Here is a 13183-nt window from a genome sequence, read left to right on the forward strand (position 1 = left end):
ATCGGACAGCCTCGATACTTCCGTTCCCCCAAGATCGCCGCCTTCCCCCCAGCAATACCCACACTTCAGATATAGCCATATAGGCTCCTGTATCAAATGGCATTCAATATCGCATCAATTCAAGCTAATGTTATCGCGTCTAATCGCGTTGTTAGGTTGTTGTGGGCTCGCAGCGGCACTGGGAGGTGATCTCGAAATCCGCCCTCCCAGGACCTCATTTTTCGCACTTTCTCAAGCCTAATCTCATCCATTGCAACACTACCACCTCAATAGCGACATGGACGATTACGAGACGGTGCTGTCAGCATCACAGCCACCTGCTATCGACCTCACCGCCGCCGCCGACCTGCCTGTGCTGCCAGAAACACCTTGTTTTGACCGCTCCGACTCAGATGCGCGTGGGCGTCGAAGAACGCGGTCTATCACCTCTCACACCTTCATACGACCTCAATATTCGACACGCTCTGTATCACCACGGCCTCAGAAGCACGCGTTCATTATGAAGCCGGTGCCAGATGGTCCTATACCGCGAGAAGACACGTTCTCTAGCGAGAAGGAATTGACCGATTACTACTACGCGTTTGGAAAAGAGGAGGGCTTCGAATACAGACCAGATCCGAAGGGCTCTAAGGATTGCAACCGTGCTGGACAGCGGTATCGCTACAAGGTAGTGTGTTGCTGTGCTGGCTTTGCTAAGACCGATAAGAACAAGGCGAAGAAGAAGTCTAAGCGATGTGGTTGCCCTTTCTACTTCTACGCTGTTGCTGCTATGCTAGACGAGCCTGAAGGGGAGTGGGAGATACGGCATTCGAACAAGCCTGAACACTGTCGACACAATCATAAGCCGGACGATGTAATAGCGCTTGTTACACACCGCTAACGTTCAAGGACTGCTACGTTCTTAGAGGAGCTTAAACGCCTTTAGGAAACACGTATGTCGACAGCGAAGATTATGGCCTATTTCAGGGGGCGTGTGTTACTAAAGCCTTACGACATTCATAACATTGCTTAGGCTCGTAATATCAACGCTCGGCGTGAGCATAATCAAGTAGAGAGGATGGTCAATCTGCTTAGCAGTAAGTCTTCATATCATAACATCTATACGGACTCCGAGACAGGCTCAATTCGAAGTATAATAGCCCTTTATCCGAAGAGCCTTAAAGCCTTTAAGAATACGCCGTATACGATCTATATTAACTTAACCTATAGCACAAACCTATATAATATAGAGCTTGTTAACATTGTATCTGCTAGTCCTATAAACGATACAATCGAGCTGGGCGTTAGCTTGATTCGACCTAAGCCTAATAAGTCACACTTTGTCGAATTGCTACGCTCTCTTCGTAAGGGCCTTGAATAGACTAGTTGTCTAATGCCTACGGTCTTCGGTACTAACCGTAAAGAGGCACTTATATTCGCCGTCGACGAGGTCTTTCTAGAAAGTACGAATATTGTGTGCGATTAGCATCTATAGTAAGACATCCTTATACGTATACGGAAGGAGAGAGGTGAATTCGGACAGGTTAGGCAAGACGGCTATTAGACGGACTGTCTATCTACTACTCAATTCTTAAAGCTATTTACTTATACCGTACGGAGTCAGTCTGAAGACGAGTTTAATAGCAACGTTACGAAGCTTAATATAGTATATCTAATATTTAAGCAGTACTTATACGTTAACTAGTAGCGCTTTAAGACACGTATTGTCTATTACTAGATAAACGAGATCAAGCACTTCGGCGAGAAGACAACATTACGAGTTAAAGTATATCACGGCCGTATTAAGGAGTAGCTTAACTATAGTAGCCGCTACGATATCTTTATACTCTTTAAGTCGTTACTAAATTAGTAGAACTAAGGCTATAACCGTCGACGTAGTGAACTCGCTAATAACCGTAAGCGTTATTATAAGGTGTTAACCGGTCACTTCTAGTAGAGCGTAACTCGCTATATTAGTAACTACGTACTACTCGAAGTACTTAAGCTATATAAGCGCGTAGAAGCATTGCTCTATAATAACTACAGGGTTGACGATACTAGCAATAAGATTAAGCACTCTACGTATAGCTACGGCTATAAGTAGTATTAGTATAACGACTACACTACTAAGACTCTAGGCTAGCTATACGTTTATAATATTATAAAGCTTCTTAAGGTAAATAGACGACGATCTACGAAGCTACTACTTGTTAGGGCGAGAGCCTAGCCTATAAGATATAAGAGTAAAAGCGAAAATATAGGTACGAAGTATAGATACAAAGGGTATAGTATAATTGCTACATAAAACGAAAGACAAAGAAAGTAAGAGAGGCCTAGGAAAGGCTAGATATTTATACGCGACCCTCGCGAGTACGTGTCCCCGTGTTAATAGGGCTAACCCGTACGAAGCCGCGCTTAGTAGCTTTGCTCAAAACCTTATTCTAACCTGCCCTACGTTCCGAGTCTTCTACGTGTTTCTTCTAGGGTCTAGCGTAGTCGCGGGTACTTACGGGAGTGCCGTAAGTCATATAGTTACGAGCCGAAGTAAATCTGTTAAGGTTTAGTAGAGTAGTAAATTTAGAGGGCTAGGTCCCGTAGTGAATATTACGGGGTATATAATTCTTAGTGCTTATACACTAAGCTAGAATTTTACTTCTTAACGACTTCTAAGTACTCTAAGGCTCTTCTATCCCTACCTTCTATATACTCTATAGAGAGACTATAATAGTAGCCCCCCCGAACAAAGCTAAGTTCCTACGAAGCCGTAGTAGTTCTATATATCGAGGATGTTTAGCTTTAGTACTAGGCCTAGGCCTAATATTATAGTCGATACACTATTAGTAAGCCCCGTCGAAGAGCTTAGATTCGAAGAGCCTACCGATATTAACTTCTAGGCCGTCTACGCGGGCGTAGTATTCTTCGATTGCTTAACGATTAAAGATAATATATTAGATAGGTTCCTATAAGGTATCCTACTTAGGGTAACCTTACTATTCGACTTTATACTTAATCGGTAGTAGTCCTTTAACGTCGTTAGGCTCTACGTAGATTCCCCGGATCTTACGGACGGTATAGTCGTTAGAAGGTAGGTTAATAGGCTCGTCGACTTCTACTTCATCGGGAGGACCTAGTATGTCTTAGTTTTAGTCCGGGAATAGGTCCTTAGCTAACGGCCGAAGGCGTACGGGATAGAAGACGTCGTAGATCTTTATATTCGTAGGAAGAGCTAGACGGTAGGCGTATAAACTAATACGCTCGGTGATCTCAAAAGGACCTAGGTTCTTCTAGCTTAGCTTCTTAGAGGGGCGGTCCGTCTTGATGTTCTTAGAGTTAAGGTAGACTATATCGCCTACTTAGTAGTCGGGAGCTAGCTAGCGACGACGATTAGCTTGATCCTCGTAGATTGCTTATACGTATACTATCTCGTCGTAAACTTCTTTATAGATCTGTAAGAGCATAGTAGTAAACTCGTCTACTACTTACTCGTTTACGTCTTCGGTAGGCGGGAGAGGTTCTTCTAGTTCTATACCTATATAAGGGTAGTAACCTCTCGTAGTATAGAAGGGAGAGTAGCTAGTAGTCTCCGAGTCCTAGTTACGAGTAGCGAATTCTACCGTAGGGATATACTAAGGCCAATCCTTCTAGTAGTAGTCGACGAAGTAACGAAGGACCTACTCGAGGATAGCGTTCGTAATTTCGGTCTAGCCGTCGGTCTATAGCTAAAAACTGGTCGAGAGGTTATACTTAATGCCTAGGATAGTATATAGACGCTTCTAGAAGTACGAGATAAACTAGGTGCCTCTATTAGAGGTAATGCTATCCGGGAGGCCTTAAAAGCGCTAGACGAATTCGTAGAACAAGCGAGTAGTCTCCTTTACGGTCATACTCTAGTACGGGATTATATACCGGTCCTTAGAGTAACGGTCTACGATTACTAGAAGGGCCTTTACTTTTACGCCGCTAAAGGTCTTACCGTAAGGAGGATCGGTAATAAAGTCTATCGTGATGTACTTCTACGGACGATTAGGAGCCGGGAGAGGGTATAAGAGACCGTAGGGGCGGTAGCGGTTAGCTTTAGCTCTTCGGTAAGTAGCGTAGTTTAGTACGTAGCGGCGGACGTCCTTCTAGGAATACGGCTACTAGTAATACCTAGCGAGGAGCTTATAGGTCTTAGCTACGCCTAGGTGACCCCTAGAGGCGGAGTCTTAGACGATTTAAAGAATCTTAGCTTAGATATTAGAGCCTTCGGGCTACGGTACGTAAAGCTTCTTATAGAAGTAGACGACACCTTCCTAGAGCTCGTACTCGGATAGCGAGAAGCCCGGAAATATCCTCGCGCTAGATTTAAGGGCCTGAACTAACTCTTAGGCGTCTAGGTCGGTATCGTACGCTATTCGTACTCGTGCTATAATACCTTCGGGCTACTCCTTATTATTAAACCCCTTAAAGTCTAATTTGGATAAGCCGTCGGTCGTTACTAAGCCCTCTTTATCGTCGTTCAAGTCCTTAGCGTCCGAGGAGTATTCTTTAGGCTCGGATTTATCGTTACTCTTGTTAAGGTAGGTAGGAGCGAGTACGAGAGTAGCAAAGAAAGCGGCGAGCGTAGGCTAGCCGTTCGATAGGTACTCTCGAAGCTCGGAAGAGAGGTTGTACTCTTTAATAACTTGTTGCTCTACGATTTGCCGGCCCCCTCTTCGATTAACTAGAGAGTTACTAGGGCGGCGGGTAAGGGCGTCGGCTATCGAGTTGGCCTTACCGGGCGTATACGAGATTATAAAGTTGAACCGGGAGAGGAACTCGCTCTAGCGGGCCTAGCGACAATTAAGTAGCTTGCTCTTTATAAAGTAGACGAGGTTCTTATAGTCGGAGCTTACTTAGACGGGTATAGTAGAGCCTTCGAGCTCGGGGCGCTACTCTTCGAAAGCTTTGACGATAGCGAGAAGCTCCTTGTCGTAGATCTCGTAGTTATACTCCGTAGCGGTCATCTTCTTAGAGAGGAAGGCGATAGGTAACTAGGGGGATTTAGGCGAGCGGCGTTATAGTAGGACACCGCCTACTACGCCGTCTAATACGTCGGTCTCTATACGGGTCTCTAGTTCGAAATCGAAGTGCTATAGAAGCGGGTTCTTAATAAACTTTGCTTTAAGTAAGTCAAAAGCCTCCTAGTATTCGTCGGTCTAGGCGAACTTCTTACCCTTACGCGTAAGCTTCGTCAAAGGGCGTACTACGCCCGAGAATACGTAGATAAAGCGGCGGTAGAAGTTAGTAAAGCCTAGGAAACCCTAGACCTCTTTAACGTTCGTAGGAGTATCCTATTCGACGATAGCGTCGATCTTCTCTTAGTCTATCTTAATACCGTCTACGGTAATAATTAAACTAAGGAACTTGACTTCGGTCTTCTTAAACTCGTACTTATTAATGTCGAGCTATAAGCCGGCGTCTACGAGCTTCTAAAGGACCTTATAGACGTGCTCGCGGTGCTCCTCCTTAGTCTCGCTATAGACTAGGATGTCGTCGATATAGGTAGTATAGAACTGATCGAGGAACTCTTAAAAGATGTTGTTAATAAAGTTCTAGAAGGTACTAGGCCCGTTATAAACGCCGAAGGGCATAACGAGCGACTCGAATAGCCCGTAGCGAGTACGGAAGGCTATAAGATACTCGTATCCTTCTACTATTCGTAACTTATTAAACGTAGCGATAACATCGAGCTGAGTGAAGTACTTGGCCTTAGAGAGGCGCTCGAGCGTCTCCTAAATCAACGGTATTAGGTAGCGGTTCTTCTTTATAATAGCGTTTAAGCCTCGGTAGTCTACGTAGAAGCGTAGGCTACCGCCGGGCTTCTTAACGAATATAACGGGACTACTAGCGCTAGAACGGCTCGCTCGAATAAACCCCTTCTTTAGGTTCTCTTCGAGGTATCTCTTAAGGACGATAAGCTCTTCTCGGGACATAGAATATAGCGGTCCGAACGGTGTCTCTATACCTTCTTCTAGCTTAATCTTGTGGTCGTAAGGGCAATAAGGAGGTAGCTCGTCTACGGCTTTAGTATCGAATACGTAGAGGATATAGTATGCCTAAAGAGGGACCTTCGTAGTAGGGTCGGTAGGTATACGCTTCTTATCGAGCTTCTCGAGGGCGATGTCGATATCGCGGAGAGAGGCGGCGAAGACTTAAGCTTTAGGCTACTTAGTAGTAGTAGTAAAGGTAGCGGCGTTTACCTAGAAGATCTTAGTATACTTAGGACCGCGCTAAGGCGGCGGAGAAGGCGGAGGTGCCGGAGGAACTTCTAGAGGGAAGCTAATAGTAAGGGAAGTCTAGTCGATAATAGGTCGGTATCGTCTAAACTAGGGGAGGCCGAGGATAAACTTCTAATACGGTAGGGACGTAAGGAAGCTAGTGATCGATATACGCTTACCTCCGAGGGTGATTAACGTATATATAACATAAGTAATCTTACTAGTAGTAGTCTCCCTACCGTTAAAGAGTTTAAGGGTACGAGGGTACTTTAGTTCCTAGGGTTCGAGGTTAAGAGAGGTCGCGAGTTTATAGTCTATAAAAGACTCGCCTAGTACGCTAGTGTCTATAAGAGTGAGATTAGAAGAAGAGAGTTTCTTTAAGCCGATATTTATATTCGTAACGAACGGTTTATAAGCGTAGTCCTTACCCGTCTCGTCGTATAGGTCTAGCTATACTGTATTGATCCTTAACTTCCTTCCTCTCTTTACTTTCGGTAAACGTTATTCTTAGTCTTTATCGCGTCGATAAGGAAGACCTAGGCTTTTTCCTACTTAGCGGGAGTAGTAGGAGTAGGCTCGATAGCGCCGATAGCGCCGCGAACCGGGTTACGGGCATTACGGGTAGCGAGCTACGGACAGTTAGCTACGATATAGCCTAGACCGCCGTAGTAGGTATAGAGTCCGGCCTAGCGACGGCGAAGCTTCTCTTTAGGAGTAAGCTTACCGTTAACGAGGCCCTAGACTCGAGGGACGGCGGTACTAGCGCTAAGATCTATAGCGTTACCTATAGAGACGGGAGGGAGAGCCGTAGGAGCGGCGGCGCCTAGTAGAGTAGCGAAGTGGCTTCCGGGACTACGAGGCTAACGACCTTAAGAACGGGAAGCGAGGAGAGAGGCGGTATGTTTTATATTAGAGTCGAGGCGCTAGTAGGTCTCGACGAGCTTACGGAAGCTTATAGTACCGACGTCCTTGTCCTCGAGGGCTCGAAGAAGCTCTACTAACAAACTACGGCGGAGAGTGCTCTTCTTAGTCTCTTCGTTATAGCCGGTAAACCCGATATCGCGGTTAAAGGCCGCGAGGTACTCGGCGAAGCTCTTGTTCTTCTAGAGGAGGTTATAGATAGCGTTCTAGGCGGTAGCTCTACGGTCTAGATCACTAAAGGCGGTACGGAGGTCCTATATTAAGGTAAGGACGTCCGGGCAGCCGATAGTCTACGTAGCATTATCGATATAGTGTTATACCTAAGCCGCGGCGTCTCCCTAAAGGAGGGAGAAGACGTACGTAACCTTATCCTTCTCTTACGGAAAGTAGTCGGTATTGGCTAATAGCTTAATAGTAAGCTATGTCTTAAATGCCTTAAACTTGCTCTTATTACCGTCGAACTCGTCTAGGTCGTTAACCTTCTTAGAGAAGTACTAGCGGCGATTATCGTCGGCGTACGGGGCGAGGTTCTAGAAGGTGTTTATAATACCTTAAAGGTATATTGCTTAGTTGTTTACTTACTCGACCTACTAGGCGGTCTCGCGGAAAGAGGAGACGGTACGGTTAATAAGAGCGTAGGCGGTATCGGGGTTAGCGTTTACCTAGGTACCGAAGGTAGCGGCGTTCGAGAAGGGGATATTAGCCTACTTACTAAAGTAGAATAGAGTGTCTTAGTTGTCGAGGTTAACACCTCTATCGGTAGCGTGGTCACCTATAAGGATGACTCGAGTAGTTAACGGTTTGTTAGTCTTTCGTAATATTAGGGCGAGAGCCTAGCCTATAAGATATAAGAGTAAAAGCGAGAATATAGGTACGAAGTACAGATATAAAGGGTATAGTATAATCGCTATATAAAACGAAAGACGAAGAAAGTAAGAGAGGCCTAGGGAAGGCTAGATATTTATACGCGACTCTCGCGAGTACGTGTTCCCGTATTAATAGGGCTAACCCGTACAAAGCCGCGCTTAGTAGCTTTGCTCAAAACCTTATTCTAACCTGCCCTACGTTCCGAGTCTTCTACGTGCTTCTTCTAGGGTCTAGCGTAGTCGCGGGTCCTCGCGGGAGTGCCGTAAGTTATATAGTTACGAGCCGAAGTAAATCTATTAAGGTTTAGTAGAGTAGTAAATTTAGAGGGCTAGGTCCCGTAGTGAATATTACGGGGTATATAATTCTTAGCGCTTATATACTAAGCTAGACTTTCACTTCTTGACGACTTCTAAGCACTCTAAGGCTCTTCTATCCCTACCTTCTATACACTCTATAGGGAGACTATAACACTACTATAGCGCTTCGACCTCTATTAGTTCGTTAAGTTTAATAAGATAAGGCTACTTAAGAAGGTGTAGCTACTACCTCGAATACGAGAGCCTAATATCTACTTTAGTAACCGCAAGCCTATAATAGGTAGTATAACGTTATATTCGACGAAGCGAGCACTTACTACTTATAATTTAGACGACTTGATTAAGGCTACTATTAAGAGAGCGAAGCCGGCTATAGTAACGACTACTACCTTCGTTCTTAAGCCTAGAGTATTACTTACTTAATTGAAGAAGACAGGACCTAATTATAGCTATAAGGGTAGCTAATGCCGTACTTAGTAATGCCCTTACTAACGAGACAATCGAGTATATAGTCCTACCTATTAGGCTACTAGATACGAGTACTATAACCTTCGGTAGGAGTCCTTATGACTAGCTCCGCCGAAGTAGCTAAGTGAGGTCGATATACTACGCTAACGACTCGCTAAGATAGAGGCTTATAAGTAGTAGCGACAATATACTAAAGAGGAGCGAGTAAGATTATAGGCTAACTACTATCAATAGTAAACAATATTAGCTAAGTAATACCGTCGATAGGTTACGCTATACCAATACTAATTATAGTAGTTATAGTAGCAACGGATAGTTTATCTATCGACTTAGCCGGTAAGGCCTCTATACTATAGTACCGTCTAGTAATAGCACTTCTAATAGTCGTAGCAATAGCTAGGTAAGTATTAATATTAGCAACAGTAATAATAGGCCTATTATATCTAGTAGTAGTAACGACAGCTTAATTAGTATAAACTAGTATATATAGCGCGTAGATATAGGGCTATAGGGTAGAAGCTAATAGGCCCTAAGTAGATAGTAGTAATAATACCTTTTCTTAGCCTTATTCTAATATGCTCCTTATAGCGAAGTGATAATGATGCTAAGTATACGATATAGGCGCAAATACGCTATACTACGTATATTATATATCGTGGGTTATTACTAGGGGGAAGGCGGCGATCTAGAGGGAACGGAAGTATCGAGGATCGGACAGTACTATCGGATACCTTCTATTACGCTAGCTCTCCCTAAGCCTAAGAACTGGACCCTAAATTTAGATAGTATCTACCTCTAATATTAGGCGGATCGCTATTAAGGTCTACTAAACTATATAATCTAATATACTATTGGCCGACTATTTCTTCTCGACGTAAGTAGAGGTAGACCTTACGGATACCGACCCGAGTATATACCCGGAACCCCTAGACATAGATTGGGCGGTTAGCTCTAATATAGTAATAGGAGTTATAAGTAAGCTAAAAGGTCGGAAAGCCCTAGGCCTAGATAGGATACTAAACATACTGCTAAAAGAGTAAAGAGAAGAGATTACGCCGAGCCTAGTAAACCTATTTACCGCGCGCCTACGGCTAGGGTATCACCCGAAGCCGTATAGAGAGTCTATAACAGTAGTGCTACGTAAGCTATAGAAGGAGGACTATACTTAGCCCAAGTCGTATAGACTAATCGTACTTCTAAACACGATAGGGAAGGTCCTAGAAAAGATAGTAGCCTAGAGACTTACGTAGCTAGCCGAGGACAACTACGTACTCCTAGTAATATAGATAGGGGGAAGAAGCTAGCGATCGACACTAATAGTAATAGAGCTAATTACGGAGTAAATTCAGACCCTCTAGTACTACGGTAGGAACCGAGCGGCGTTCTTACTATCCCTCGACATCGTAGGAGCCTTCGACAACGTCTTATACTAAAGGCTAATATATATCCTATAGTAGAAAGGCATCCCCTAGTAGGTAACGACGTTCGTCTACTCCTTTCTCTAGGAACGGACGACATACCTAGTCCTAGGAAGGTACACGTCCGACCCGGTGAAGGCAGAGACTGGAATACCTCAGGGATCTACTCTCTCCCCTATCCTGTTTCTAATATTTATGTCGGATCTAATCCCCCTACTCACCTCTCCGCAAACCTCAGCATCGGGGTTCGTAGACGATACAAACATCCTAGCCTGGTCAGACTCGACAGAAGAGAACTGTCGCCTCCTTGAAGATAGGCACAAGAAATGCGAGGAGTGGGCAAAGAAGCATGGTGCCCGGTTCGCCCCTGAAAAGTACCAACTTATACACTTCAGTAAAGCGAGAACACACCATAATATGAAGGCGGCGGTAAGAATCCAAGGCTACGAGACCAAGCCATCAGCGGAGCTACGAGTACTAGGGATCTGGCTCGACCCGAAGCTAAGCTGGAATGTACAGATTAAGAAAGCCCAGAGTCGAGCGCAAGTCAATGAAGCCTCGATAAAGAGGCTTACGGCATCTACATGGGGAGCAACATTCGACAAGGCAAGAGTAATGTATAAGGCGATCGTCAGACCAGCTATGTTGTACGGGGCACAGATTTGGGGAACAGGAGGCGCAGGCAAGCCGATCCCGAAACGGATAGAGCAACCCCTAAACAGGACACAGGCAGGCAACCTACGTAGGGTACTAGGCGCATACAAGACAACGTCAACAAGCACGGTAGAAATGGAGACAGGAATACCACCAATCGGCCAGTATATCCGGGGAATGAGAATTCAATACGCGGCAAAGACGACAGGTTACCTAGCACAAACCACGATCCAGGAGGCAAAGAATAAGATAGAAAGCCGCTACCGGAGAGGGGCAGGATATAGGACAAGCCAAAAAGAGGATGACCTTACGACCTTTACGGCCGTACAGACAAGCACCGAATGGCTAGCACGAAAGGAGGAGGAGCGTAGGACTCGCCAGGCCGGCGGGAGCAAGGCTAAGACCCAAAACCTAGCGGAACAGATAGCGAGCTGCCTATGGGAGCAGGACTGGAAAAGGAAGCCCCCTAAGACAACAGGCCCGATAGCGCTCCGAGCCTTCTAGAGACACAATTACTAGCTATATAGGGACCTGACAAGGGCCGAGGCAAGCATAGCGATCCAAATTAGGTCCGAACATATTAGGTTAAGGGCCTACCTATTTAGAAGACGCGTACTAGAGATCTATAGCCTAGCCTACTAGTGTAGCTACCTATCGTAAAACCTAGAACATATGCTACTACAATACCCGTAGTAGGCGAAAGGTAGGGGAAATTAGAGGTACTAAGCGGGAAGGAGAGACTATAAGTTAATTATTAGGGACAAAGGTAACATTCGCCGAATCTCTCGGTAGATACTATAGTAGGGATACCTCTAGTAGTTTAGCCTCGCTAGCGAGACGGAGGAGTAGATAGACAAGAGGCGGAAGCTAGGGGGGTTGTAGATAGGGCAGTCATTAGGGCAGGCCTATAACACTAGCGTACCCCTAATAAGAGAAAATTAAGACAATAACTAGGAGGAAAAGATAGGCGGGAAGGAGGAGGGGTTTTTACTAATACGGTTTCCCCTCTATATATACGAAAACAAGATAGTATAGCTATATAGGCCAAAGGGCACTATAACAGCTTAATGAAATATCTATCTATCTATATAGTCGTAGAAAGCCTATACGATACGAGTACGTACCGGGATTTCACCCTTATCTAGATTGTCTTCTAACTCCGGAGGAACGAATAGGCTATAACTACTATATATATTCTTAATATATATTATGCCTCCGACTAAGACTATATAACGATTATCGATACGGTACTTCCTTAGTAAGGTATATAGTTCATCTAGTTCTAGCTATTAAACGGCTTCCGTAGCCTCTAGACATATATAGAGTCCTCGAATAGCGGTCGTAAGCGGGGTTATAACGTTATTAGTATATAACGATAACACTCTAGTAGACGATAGGTTTAGGATATAATCTAGGCCTAGTAATACCTAATACTACTGTTAGTTTTGTAGGTTATCTAGGTGTCTAGGCTTCGGTAAGTCCTATAAACGTCGGGTTAAGCTATCTAGCTTAGTACCTTAAACTCCTAGCCTATAGACAATCTTAAAGAAGAACTACGAGAGAAACTCGGCCTAGCGAGCTTATCTACGGTTCAATTGCTTCGTACTTATAAACTATTCGAGGTTCTTATAATCGAAGTATATAAGCGTCGGCTTGTCCTTAGATTCCGGGTCTAGTAGATTCTTATAATCGTCGGTACCGTATTCGTTAATAGTTAGCTCCGGTCGCTATTCCTCGAAAGCTTATATAACGGCTAGGAGCTCCTTATTATAGATATTATAGTTATATTACTAGGGATCTATCTTCTTAGATATATAAGCAATAGGATGTAATACTCCTCGCTCGTTACATTATAAAAGTACTACTACTATTACGTAATCTAAGGCATCTGTTTCTAGAATAGTCTCTCGCCCTAGGTAGAAGTGTTTTAAGGTAGGCGTATCGATAAATGCTTACTTTAATACTTCGAACGCCTATTAATATACTAGAGAATAGTCCTATAGGACATTCTTCCTCGTAAGCTTCGTTATAGGCAAGTAGATCTTACTAAAATTTCTAATAAACCTACGGTAGAAGTTAGTAAACCCTATAAACGATAAGATGTCGATAATATTTACGGGTATAGGCTAATTCTTAACGTATTTAATCTTAGCTAGGTCTATCTTAATGCCCTTATTTATAATGATAATACCTAGATAAGTAGTCTCGTGTCTAAAGAACTCGTATTTGTTAATATCTAACTAGAGCCCGGCGGTATATAGCTTTCGTAGAACCTTTAGAATATATTAGACATACTCTTCTCTTGTCTTACTAAAGACAA

The sequence above is a fragment of the Fulvia fulva genome, chromosome 8 (genome assembly GCF_020509005.1).
Source record: "Fulvia fulva chromosome 8, complete sequence".
NCBI classification, from domain to species: domain Eukaryota; kingdom Fungi; phylum Ascomycota; class Dothideomycetes; order Mycosphaerellales; family Mycosphaerellaceae; genus Fulvia; species Fulvia fulva.